This window comes from Arachis ipaensis, chromosome B08 (assembly GCF_000816755.2).
Source record: "Arachis ipaensis cultivar K30076 chromosome B08, Araip1.1, whole genome shotgun sequence".
In the NCBI taxonomy this organism is placed as follows: domain Eukaryota; kingdom Viridiplantae; phylum Streptophyta; class Magnoliopsida; order Fabales; family Fabaceae; genus Arachis; species Arachis ipaensis.
In genome coordinates, this window is record NC_029792.2 from 61,351,764 (window position 1) to 61,363,146 (window position 11,383).

The 11,383-nt window shown below is 37.2% G+C and overlaps 1 long non-coding RNA gene across 1 annotated transcript; it reads left to right on the forward strand.

Annotated features, from left to right (window-relative positions):
* Nucleotides 2,445-3,541, forward strand: LOC110265528. The gene is made up of 3 exons (XR_002351673.1): nt 2,445-2,961; nt 3,053-3,349; nt 3,463-3,541. It is a non-coding gene; the product is annotated as an uncharacterized LOC110265528 (long non-coding RNA).

Below are 11,383 nucleotides of genomic sequence, written 5' to 3' on the forward strand. Positions count from 1 at the left end.
AAAAGATATTTCTGTACATACGGTCTATTGACATAGAGAAGGGAATTCATAGCAAATGAATGATAACATTTTTTGATTTTGAAAGGAGGATGAAAGTGGGCATCGGATTCGATGGTCCTAGAAGATTTAGACCATTAAATGATTTTATAACAAAATATATTTTTTAAATTTTTTAATAACTGTTAAATAGTTTTTATTTAATTTTAATTATAAATTAATTTCATATATTTTATTTAATTATAAAAATTATTTTTATTTTATAAATTATTATTTTATCATTCATCTATTATGTTTATTAATAATAAAAACAAAAACAATAACGAATTAGATCTTCCATTGATCGTAATAACTTTTTGGCAATTTCAATCGATTAAAATTTTATATTTGATCTATTACATCTGTAGAGGGCTGTGAAATCGTATTTCTTAAAAAATCACTTGATTGGATTAACAAAATAATCGATTGGATTTCAGGTTTCCAGGACCAATCGATTGGAATTCAGGTTACCATAAAACAATCGATTGAAAATTGCAAGGCAGTATGGTTTGCCCAAAAAGCAATCGATTGTGACTTTTAAACTACACAATCGATTGAACTCATCAAAGCAATCTGGATTTAGTTAATTCAATCGATTGGTTATGTTACCCAATCGATTGACTTACGCTACTAGAATGATATATGAAAATTTAATCGATTGGTATCTTAATACAATTGATTGAAGTTTGTACGTGACTAATGGTATATTCCAATTCAATCGATTGGTATGAGCATTCAATCCATTGAAATGTTAAGTTTTTTTCTGCATCCAATCGATTGGTATGATAGTCCAATCGATTGAATTTTGAAACGCGCTATATATTAAGCCTAGTAACCATGCGTATTCAGCCTCCCTCGCCTTTTTAAACATAACAACACTATTTCTGCATAATCTCTCTTCTCTCTCTAAATCCAAAAAACTTCTCTCTTCTTCTCCAATCTCACCAACATCCACTCCAAACTACATACATATTATTAATCGTCATCCAAATCCCTACAAAACCCACTGAACCAATATCCCCAAAATAGCCAGAACTAAAAACGCCAAAAGAGATAGGGTTGAGGGTGAAAGTTCTGCATCCGCCAAACTAATTGCTTCATCCCATTACAATTTTTCTCTATTTCTATGCACTATATAGATATTTTAGTTTAAAAAACTCAAATTTTTTTAATGAAGTAATGTCATTTTTATTTATTATTTTAGCAATAATGCCATACAAATATTATGTCTTACGAATTATATTTTATTTTATATAATAAATTTATTTTAAAAAAAGCTCATTTTTTATTTGTTTGCATTCTATTTTTATGTTTTCATATATTCAAGATTTGAACTCTCTCTTGAATCTTGACGAGAAAAAAAAAAGACTTAGCAATATATACCAAAGAAAATTAATAATCTGTTCTTATTTATCTAAGACATATGCAGTATATATGTTACAAATATTTAAGCAATTTTTCCTAAATTAACGTGGTTCTAAAATGGACATGCTTAATTCACTAGTAGAAAGTAAATTACAATTATTTGGTGAAGTATGATAAATAATCTTCAAACCACAAAGCGTTTTTTTTTTTCTTAAATCCTCTTGTTCATATTTTGTAAGGCGTATTTTAGATTTGTTTATATTTGCGAGGCGTATGTTAAACTTATTCAGGTCTAAAATAATAAGAAATTTTTACTAATAGGGATTACAAAAAATCTATTAACCGATACTATAATATTCTTAATGCAAGTGTGATCGAAATTGTCAAATACAAACTAACAAATTTAACTAGAGGTATTTATGACAATAGTTTATGTTAACTGTAAGACCCAAAACCTTTGAAAAAGGGCTATCATTAGCTAATTTCAAATTCAGTGTTTCTGTAGCTTTAATTTTGGAAATTTCTCTATTGAAGAAAGTTAAAGCAAGTTTTGATTTATTGAATTTGAAATAAATTGAGATTATTATCCAATTTTACAATTATTGGATTATTTTCTATATTTAAATCATATAGTTGGTAGTTGTGAAATAAAAAAAGATTTTTATATGATTTTGGACTAAATAATTAATATTTTAGAATATTGATATTACTATTTTGGAAAATGGAGAAATTAAGTATATTATTTCTAATTTTTGGATTCGGACATTTTATTGAAAATAATTTATGAAATTGATGAGCAAATAGTATTTTTATACATTATTATTAATGGATTAGAATTTATTTCTAATTACTATAATATCCCTATTTTTATTCGAAATTACTAAAATGCCCCTAACCCTAATTTTTGAAAGAAAAACACTAACCCTGAAAAACCTACCCGGTAACCCGTTGCTCCCCCATGCCCCAGCAGCCACAAAACACACGGTTCCTTTTTCTCTTTCCATGAAAAGGGAAGAAACAGAAGCAGAAAAATTAATTTGAGGGAGAAGAAGAGAGGGGGCGATCTCTAACTGTTGAACGGAGGAGAGCGAAGGGGGCCCCGCCTCCGTGCTCAGCCTGCTGCGTGCCCCGCCGCGCCTCGCCGCCAGTGCTGCCATTGTCACCATTGATGGAGGAGAAGGGGGAGAGCGCTTGCGAGGAGCTGCTGCAGAAGCCACCGCCGTGCATCCTCATGCCGTCGCTGGAGATCTGGCCGTCGTCGCCGATCATCCTTGCGCCGCATCGGAGACAGAACTGTGAAATGAAGGGAGCGTGACCCACAGCCACCAACGGAGAAGAAAGAGCGCGCAGGAAAGTGAAGCCGCCGCTGTCACCGTCGCGTGTGGAGCCGCCGCCGCGCTTGACCTCCGTTGCTGTTGCACTTCGACTGCCACCATTCTTTCCGCCGTCAAGCCGCGTCGGAAGGAAAGCGCCGCCGCCGTGCCGTGTTAGAACTTCTGGAGCCGCGTTGGAGCTCGCTGCAAAAAGAGGATGAGGCTAGGACTAGCGCCATTGTGCCTAGTAAGGACCTGCAACAGCTGCTGCTCTTGCTCCGTTCTGCTTTATTTTGCCACTGTTTAATGGTTATCCTTGGCGCCGTTCTGTCCGCTAGAGCTGTTGCTGTCGATTTGGAGTTGCTGCGCAATGGGGCCACTAGGAGAGTATTTCTGCTGTTGAACCATGGGCTCTGCGGCCGAGACTCTGCCGCCGAAGAACACTCTTCCGGTAAGGGTTTTTATTTGAGGTTTCTGTCCTTTTTGAATTCTGAGAATACCATAGTCACTGCGTGTTGGTTTCAATTGGCGTGATCGGAAATTGTCGTCGCTGCCGCTTGAGGTGGCTGCCGGGCTACCGTTGAACCGGTTCAGAGACCGCCACTATTCCGGTTCAGCTGTTCCTTCTTCATTCGGTAAGCGTTTTCGATTTGAAAGCTCTCTAGTTACTATTCTGGCTTCATACACTAAGGCTTTGCGGCATCAATTGCTATGAGACTGAGTTTCTATTATTATGTGTTGCGATTAGTGTTGCTGTGGTTACCGCGGGAGTGGCTTGGAGCCAAGGTTGCGTTGTTGGTGATCTCGGTTTAAGAAAGGAGGTTCCTGTGACGCGTTTGAATTATGGAATTGCGTTTTGAGGTATGGGCGCTTTCCGAAAACTATAGTTTATTATTGGAATTATTACATATGGGTACTGATGTGAGATATTGTGTATTTGGTGATTGTATTTGCCTTATGTATTATTTGATTGACTCGAATGACTATGGATGTTGGTTTGGCTGAATTGTTGTGTGGCTTGTGAAATGTGATGTTTGAAGTTGATTATTTAAAGATTTGAAATGAGTTTAATCCGTTGAGGATTGGTTTGAATGGAGTCAATTATTTTGATGATGTGAAAGATAGAATACTTTTGAAATTCAGCCTGGGTTGCTTTAATTGATTTGGTTTGGATAAATGATTTATTGTTGAACCGATTCTTTAAAGCTTTAGAAATGAGTTAAATCGGTTGGTATTGAGAAAAAGTGATTTATGGCTTAAATGCCGGTTTTATGAATTTGATGATGTTGGATGGAGGAAGTGCTGTTTTGTTATGGGCCGGAGTGGCTGTGTATGATTATGAATATTGGCTGGTTCTGGATTGGACCGTGAGCCGGAATGGCTGTGTATGATATTGATCTATGGCTGATTGCCGAATGAGTTATGGGCCGTATGGCTGACTATGAATTATGAATTTAAGCCGGATGGCTAAGATGGATGTTGATCCATGGTTGGGACTGAATGAATATATGCTTGAGATACCTGGGTAGTAGCAAGGGTTGTGGTTCGTCCCACTTGCTCCAGGTCAGAGATTGTGACGCCTGGGTAGTAGCGGTAGTAGTTGTGATTCCACTCGCTCCAGGTTGAGCTTTTAAACACCTGCCTGGGTAGTAGCCGCAGTAGTGGTTGTTCCACTGGCTCTGGGTTAAGCGGGTAGTAGCAATGAGGTTGTAGCTCAAACCTACTTGCTCCGCGAGGGGTGTTTCTGTCCATGGTTAGCTACCAGGACGTGTCGGGTTGGCTATATAACCGACAGATGATATCATCAGCCACTAGGGACAGGCATGCATCATATGCATTTATGTGACATTGTTTGGGTGTGCATATTATACTTGGTTTGCCTATGTGACTAATTGCTAATTGTTCTACTTGCAATAACTGTTTGTTTGTGCTTGCATCCTTTTATCTGTGTTTACAACTGGGACTCTGTTGGATTGTGGTGATTTGGTTGATGGTTGGATTGTTTGGGCCTAGGGCCGTGGTTGGATTGTTTGGGCCTAGGGCCGTGGTTGGAATGAGATGAACCGAATCTGTAAGAGGGATAGGAATTGTATTGGATTATGTTTGTAATATTATTTATATATATTTATGTATATATATGGATGTACTCTTTATGAGTTGTTGTAAGTTGAATGGTATTTATGGAGGTACGTTATCGAATGAAAGTATTTTTGGGAGTGGTATTGTGGTTTAAAGTTTTAAACAGGCTCATATTTTAGTATTAAGTAGTATAAGTGTCGTCGTAATGTCCGAGCTATCAGAGTCGCGCAGCCGGAAGTGTGAACTTTGGTAGTTAGGGTGTTACATTAACCATTCAAACATCAAAAGTAATTGTAAACTACAAGTTTACTAATACAATTGGATTCAATCATCACACTCAAACAATTTCTTTAAACTTCTTGTCTCCAGCTCAAGTTCTTCTACTCTCTGCTCATTCTAAGACCTAGGATTCTTAGAAAATCTTATTACGAGCTAAATTCAGTTTATTTATTTATTAAAGACTTTAATCTCAGAACTTATTTTATTAAAAATAATTAAAGCAAATTTTGGTAAATTGAGTTTAAAATAAATTAAGGTTTTTATCTGATTTTACAATTATTGAGTATTTTTTATATTTAAATTATAAATTTTAGTAGTTGTAAAATAATAAGAATTTTATATGATTTTATCAAAATAATTGAGATTTTAGAATTTAATATTTAAATTTTTATAAACAAAGAAAATTAATTACATTATCTCTAATTTTAAATTAGAATACTTGATTGAAAGGCCATTTAGCAAATTGATAATTAAATAATATTTTCCAAATAATTTTGAGGGATTAAATTAGCTTTCAAAATTATACAATATATAACCTAATTTGATTTAATTATTTACCAAACTCTAATTAACCTAAAATCTCTAAATTCATACATAAACCCTAACCCTAAATTCCCAATCAGGAACCCTAACCCCCTCCTCAACACCACACAGCCGCAGCCTCACCCTCCCTCAATGTAACAAACACACACACACGCACATTGAAGAAATGGGAAACAGAGAGAAAGAGATCGAGAGAGGGAGATGCATCGCCGGTAAAGCTTGGGCCGCCATCATTGTCGTGGTTCGTGCTCGCCGGAGGAAGCTGCCGCAAGCCTCGTCGCCGTCATCATGGTGGGTCACTGCCATCGCACCTTGCTGCTGCCAGATCAATCATGCCTTGTCACCTTCAAGAATAAGGAACAGAGAGAGAGAGGGAGCTCGCGGTGAAGAGAGAGAAAGACGCATGAGGAAGAGAAGCCTGCGACTAGCCTTGTCGCCGTCAGTGCCGCGGGTTGCTGTCGTCATCCTCGCGAGCTGCCACCGTGTCGCCATAACTGAACTATAGCGCCGCCGTTCAACCTCATCCCGCCATGTCTCCATGGTTGTTTCTGTCAGGTAAGGGAGCGAGAGAGGAGTGGTGGTGAACGAAGCCATCGCAGGAACCGCCGTCAGAAAAGGTTCAGGTCGCCATTGATGGAGCTAGCCGGAACTGTTCCGAGGTTTTTGCTGTTGATTCTGATTCTGTTCTATTTCAGTTGATGCCGTTGCTGCCTCGGTCACCGGTGAGTCATGCACCACCACCAGAGTCGAAGACAACACCAGCCTTCTGATGAGCGGATATTTTATACGCTTTTTGGGGTTAATTTCATGTAGTTTTTAGTATGTTTTAGTTAGTTTTTAGTATATTTTCATTAGTTTCTAGGAAAAATTCATATTTCTGGACTTTACTATGAGTTTGTGTGTTTTTCTGTAATTTCAGGTATTTTCTAGCTGAAATTGAGGGAGCTGAGCAAAAATCTGATTCAGGCTGAAAAAGGACTGCTGATGCTGTTGGATTCTGACCTCTTTGCACTCGGAATGAATTTTCTGGAGCTACAGAAGTCTAATTGGCGCGCTCCCAATTGCGTTGGAAAGTAGACATCCAGGGATTTCCAGCAATATATAATAGTCCATACTTTGCTCAAGGATAGATGACGTAAACTGGCGTTCAACGCCAGTTCCATGTTACAATCTGGCGTTAAACGCCAGAAACAGGTTACAAGTTGGAGTTAAACGCCCAAAACAGGTTACAACCTGGCGTTTAACTCCAGAAACAGCCTAAGCACGTGTAAAGCTTAAGTCTCAGCCCCAGCACACACCAAGTGGGCCCCAGAAGTGGATTTTTGCACTATCTATCATAGTTTACTCATTCTCTGCAAACCTAGATTACTAGCTTACTATTTAAACAACTTTTAGAGGATTATTTTGTATCGGATGACATTTTAGATCTGAACTTTGTACTCCTTGACGGCATGAGTCTCTAAACTCCATTGTTGGGGGTGAGGAGCTCTGCTGTGTCTCGATGAATTAATACAATTACTTCTGTTTTCCATTCAAACACGCTTGTTTCTATCTAAGATATTTATTCGCACTTCAATATGATGAATGTGATGATCCGTGACACTCATCACCATTCTCAACCTATGAACGTGTGCCTGACAACCACCTCCGTTCTACATTAGATTGAATAAGTATCTCTTGGATTCCTTAGTCAGAATCTTCGTGGTATAAGCTAGAATCCATTGGCAGCATTCTTGAGAATCCGGAAATTCTAAACCTTGTCTGTGGTATTCCGAGTAGGATTCAGGGATTGAATGACTGTGACGAGCTTCAAACTCACAAAGGTTGGGCATAGTGACAGACGCAAAAGGACCAACGGATCCTATTCCAGCATGAGTGAGAACCGACAGATGATTAGCTGGGCGGTGACAGCGCACCTGGACCATTTTCACTGAGAGGATGGATGGTAGCCATTGACAACGGTGATCCACCAACATACAGCTTGCCATAGGAGGAAACTTGCGTGCGTGAAGAAGATGACAGTAGGAAAGCAGAGATTCAGAAGACAAAGCATCTCCAAAACTCCAACATATTCTCCATTACTGCATAACAAGTATTTATTTCTTGCTCTTTTATTCTTCGTAATTCAACTTGATAATTATAATTGATATCCTAACTAAGAGTTACAAGATAACCATAGATTGCTTCAAGCCAACAATTTCTGTGGGATTCGACCCTTACTCACGTAAGGTATTACTTGGACGACCCAGTGCACTTGCTGGTTAGTGGTACGAGTTGTGAAAAGTGTGATTCACAATTTGTGCACCAAGTTTTTGGCGCCGTTGCCGGGGATTGTTCGAGTTTGGACAACTGACGGATTATTTTGTTGCTTAGATTAGGAAAAATTTTTTCTTTTTGGTTTAGAGTATTCTATTATTGTTTTTGGTTGAATTTTTTTTTAATCCTTATTTTCTCTTTTTAATTTTTTTCGAAAATTTTATAAATTGATAATTGAGTTTTTCTATTTGAGTTTAGTTTCATATCTTAAGTTTGGTATAGATTGCATTTTTTTATTTATTTTCTTTTAAATTTTCGAATTTGTGTTCATTGGTTTTTCTTAATCTTTAAGTTGTTCTTGTTTATTTTCCTTGTTTGATCTTTAGCTTTTCTTGTTCTGTGTCTTTTCTTGTTTTTCTTGTGCTTTTCAAAATATTAGTTTTCAAAAAAAATCTTTATTTATTAAATACCTTATTAAAACACATTAAATTTATAGCTCAATTGGTTAGAGCGTTGTGCTTATATTTTTGGTAATTGGCTATCTTCTTTTTAAAAACTTTTTCAAAAATAATTTTTCTTTAAATAAATCTTGTGCCAAACTTTAAGTTTGGTGTTTTCTTGTTGATTTTTCTTTAGTTTTCGAAAATTTTATTTTGGTTTTCTAAAAATTTTAAGTTTGGTGTTCTATCTTCACGTTCTTGTTGTTCTTGTGAGTCTTCCAATTGTTCTTGAGTCTTTCTTGTGTTTTGATATTAAAATTTTTAAGTTTGGTATTCCTTGGTGTTTCCCTCCAAAATTTTCGAAAATAAGGAACATTAGATCTAAAAATTTTAAGTTGTGTGTCTTTTGTGTGTTTTTCTCTTTTATCATAAAATTCAAAAATAAAAAAATATATTTTCTCTCTATTTTAAAGTGAATTTTCAAAAATTGCTTTTAAAATTCAGATTTCTATTTCAAAATTTAAAATCTTTTTCAAAAATCATATCCAAAGTTTTTCAAATCTTCTTAATTAAGTAATTATTTTAGTTTTAATTTTTTTTATTCTTAATTTTCGAAATCTATATTTAATTTCTAGTTATTTTATTTCATTTTTTTATTCGTTCTCTTTTTATAAAATAAAAATAAAAATATATTTTAATTGCAATTCACATCAATTCCCTTTTCTCCATCATGGACCTAAGTGGAAATTAGCAGTCCAGAAGGACTCTGGGGTCATATGCTAACCCCACTACTGCTTCATATGGGAGCAGTATCTGTATACCCTCCATTGGAGTCAGTAGCTTTGAGTTGAATCCTCAGCTCATTATCATGATGCAGCAAAGTTGCCAGTATTCCGGTCTTCCACAGGAAGAACCTATAGAGTTTCTAGCACAGTTTTTACAAATTGCTGACACAGTACATGATAAGGAAGTAGATCAGGATGTCTACAGATTATTACTATTTCCATTTGCTGTAAAAGACCAAGCCAAGAGGTGGTTAAATAACCAACCTAAGGCTAGCATAAGGACATGGAAACAGCTGTCAGAAAAATTCTTGAATCAATACTTCCCTCCAAAACGAATGACACAGCTAAGGATGGACATCCAAGGCTTTAAACAAGGAGATAATGAATCTCTTTATGATGCCTGGGAGAGATACAGAGAGATGCTAAGAAAATGCCCCTCTGAAATGTTTTCAGAATGGGTGCAGTTAGACATCTTCTATTATGGGCTTACAGAGAAAGCTCAAATTTCTCTAGATCACTCAGCTAGTGGATCTATACACATGAGAAAGACAATTGAAGAGGCTCAAGAGCTTATTGATACAGTTGCCAGAAATCAGCATATGTACCTAAATAGTGAATCTTCTATGAAAGAAGAGGCTAAAACAGTAACTGCTGAACTTAGTCCTGTAGAACAAATTACTGAATTCAATCAGCAATTAGACTTTCTAACAAAACAGCTGGCCGAACTCAAGGAGATACTACAAGACACAAGAATGGCTAATATAAATATGGAGGTACAGTTGAAGCAAACAGAACAACAGTTATCAAAACAAATAACAGAAGAGTGCCAAGCAGTTCAACTAATAAGTGGAAAAATATTAAATACCTCACTTCAAGGTAGTAGGAAGCCAAGAAATGAACAAACTGCTATTCAAAATCCCTCTGAGGACAGTAAGAGCCCAGAGAGGAATAACTCTGGCGTTCAAATGCCAGAAACAAGCAAGGAGTTGGCGTTAAACGCCCAATGGAAGCTTAGTTCTGGCGTTCAAATGCCAAGAACAAGTAAAGAGTTGGCGTCCAACGCCAATCCAGCTTCTAACCCTGGCATTCAAATGCCAGTGAGGGATCATACATACACAAGTGCTGATAACAACCCCTCTAAAAAGGCTTCTCCAACCACCTCTGTAGGAAATAAACCTGCAGCAACTAAGGTTGAGGAATATAAAGCCAAGATACCTTATCCTCAAAAACTCCACCAAGAGGAGCAGGATAAGCAATTTGCTCGCTTTGCAGATTATCTCAGGACTCTTGAAATAAAGATTCCGTTTGCAGAGGCACTTGAGCAAATACCTTCTTATGCTAAGTTCATGAAAGAGATCTTGAGTCATAAAAAGGATTGGAGAGAAACTGAAAGAGTTCTCCTCACTGAAGAATGCAGTGTAGTCATTCTGAAAAGCTTTCCAGAAAAGCTTAAAGATCCCGGGAGCTTTCTGATACCATGCATATTAGAGGGTAATTGCACCAAGACAGCTTTATGTGATCTTGGGGCAAGCATCAACCTAATACTTACATCCACTATCAGAAAGCTTGGTTTAACTCAAGAAGTTAAACCAACCTGGATATGTCTCCAACTTGCTGATGGCTCCATTAAATACCTATCAAGCATGATTGAGGACATGATTGTCAGGGTTGGGCCATTCGCCTTTCCCACTGACTTTGTAGTGCTGGAAATGGAGGAGCACAAGAGTGCTACTCTCATTCTAGGAAGACCTTTCCTAGCAACTGGACGAACTCTCATTGATGTCCAAAAGGGGGAAGTAACCCTGAGAGTCAATGAGGATGAGTTTAAGTTGAATGCTGTCAAAGCCATGCAGCATCCAAACACACCAAAAGACTGCATGAAAGTTGATCTCATTGACTCTTTGGTAGAGGAGGTCAACATGGCTGAGAGTCTCGAATCAGAGCTGGAAGACATCTTTAAAGATGTTCAGCCTGATTTGGAGGGTTTAGAGGAATTGAAAGAGCCTCTGAGACTTCCAAGAAGGGAGGCATGACAGTGGTTCATAATAAAAAAAATGAACTGGTTCCTACAAGAACAGTTACAGGGTGGCACATGTGTATTGACTATAGAAGGCTCAATACAGCCACCAGAAATGATCATTTTCCTTTACCATTCATAGACGAGATGCCAGAGAGACTAGCAGGTCATGAATATTACTACTTTTTGGATGGCTATTCAGGTTACAACCAAATTGCAGTAGATCCTCAGGACCAAGAGAAAACAGCATTCACATGTCCTTCTGGAGTA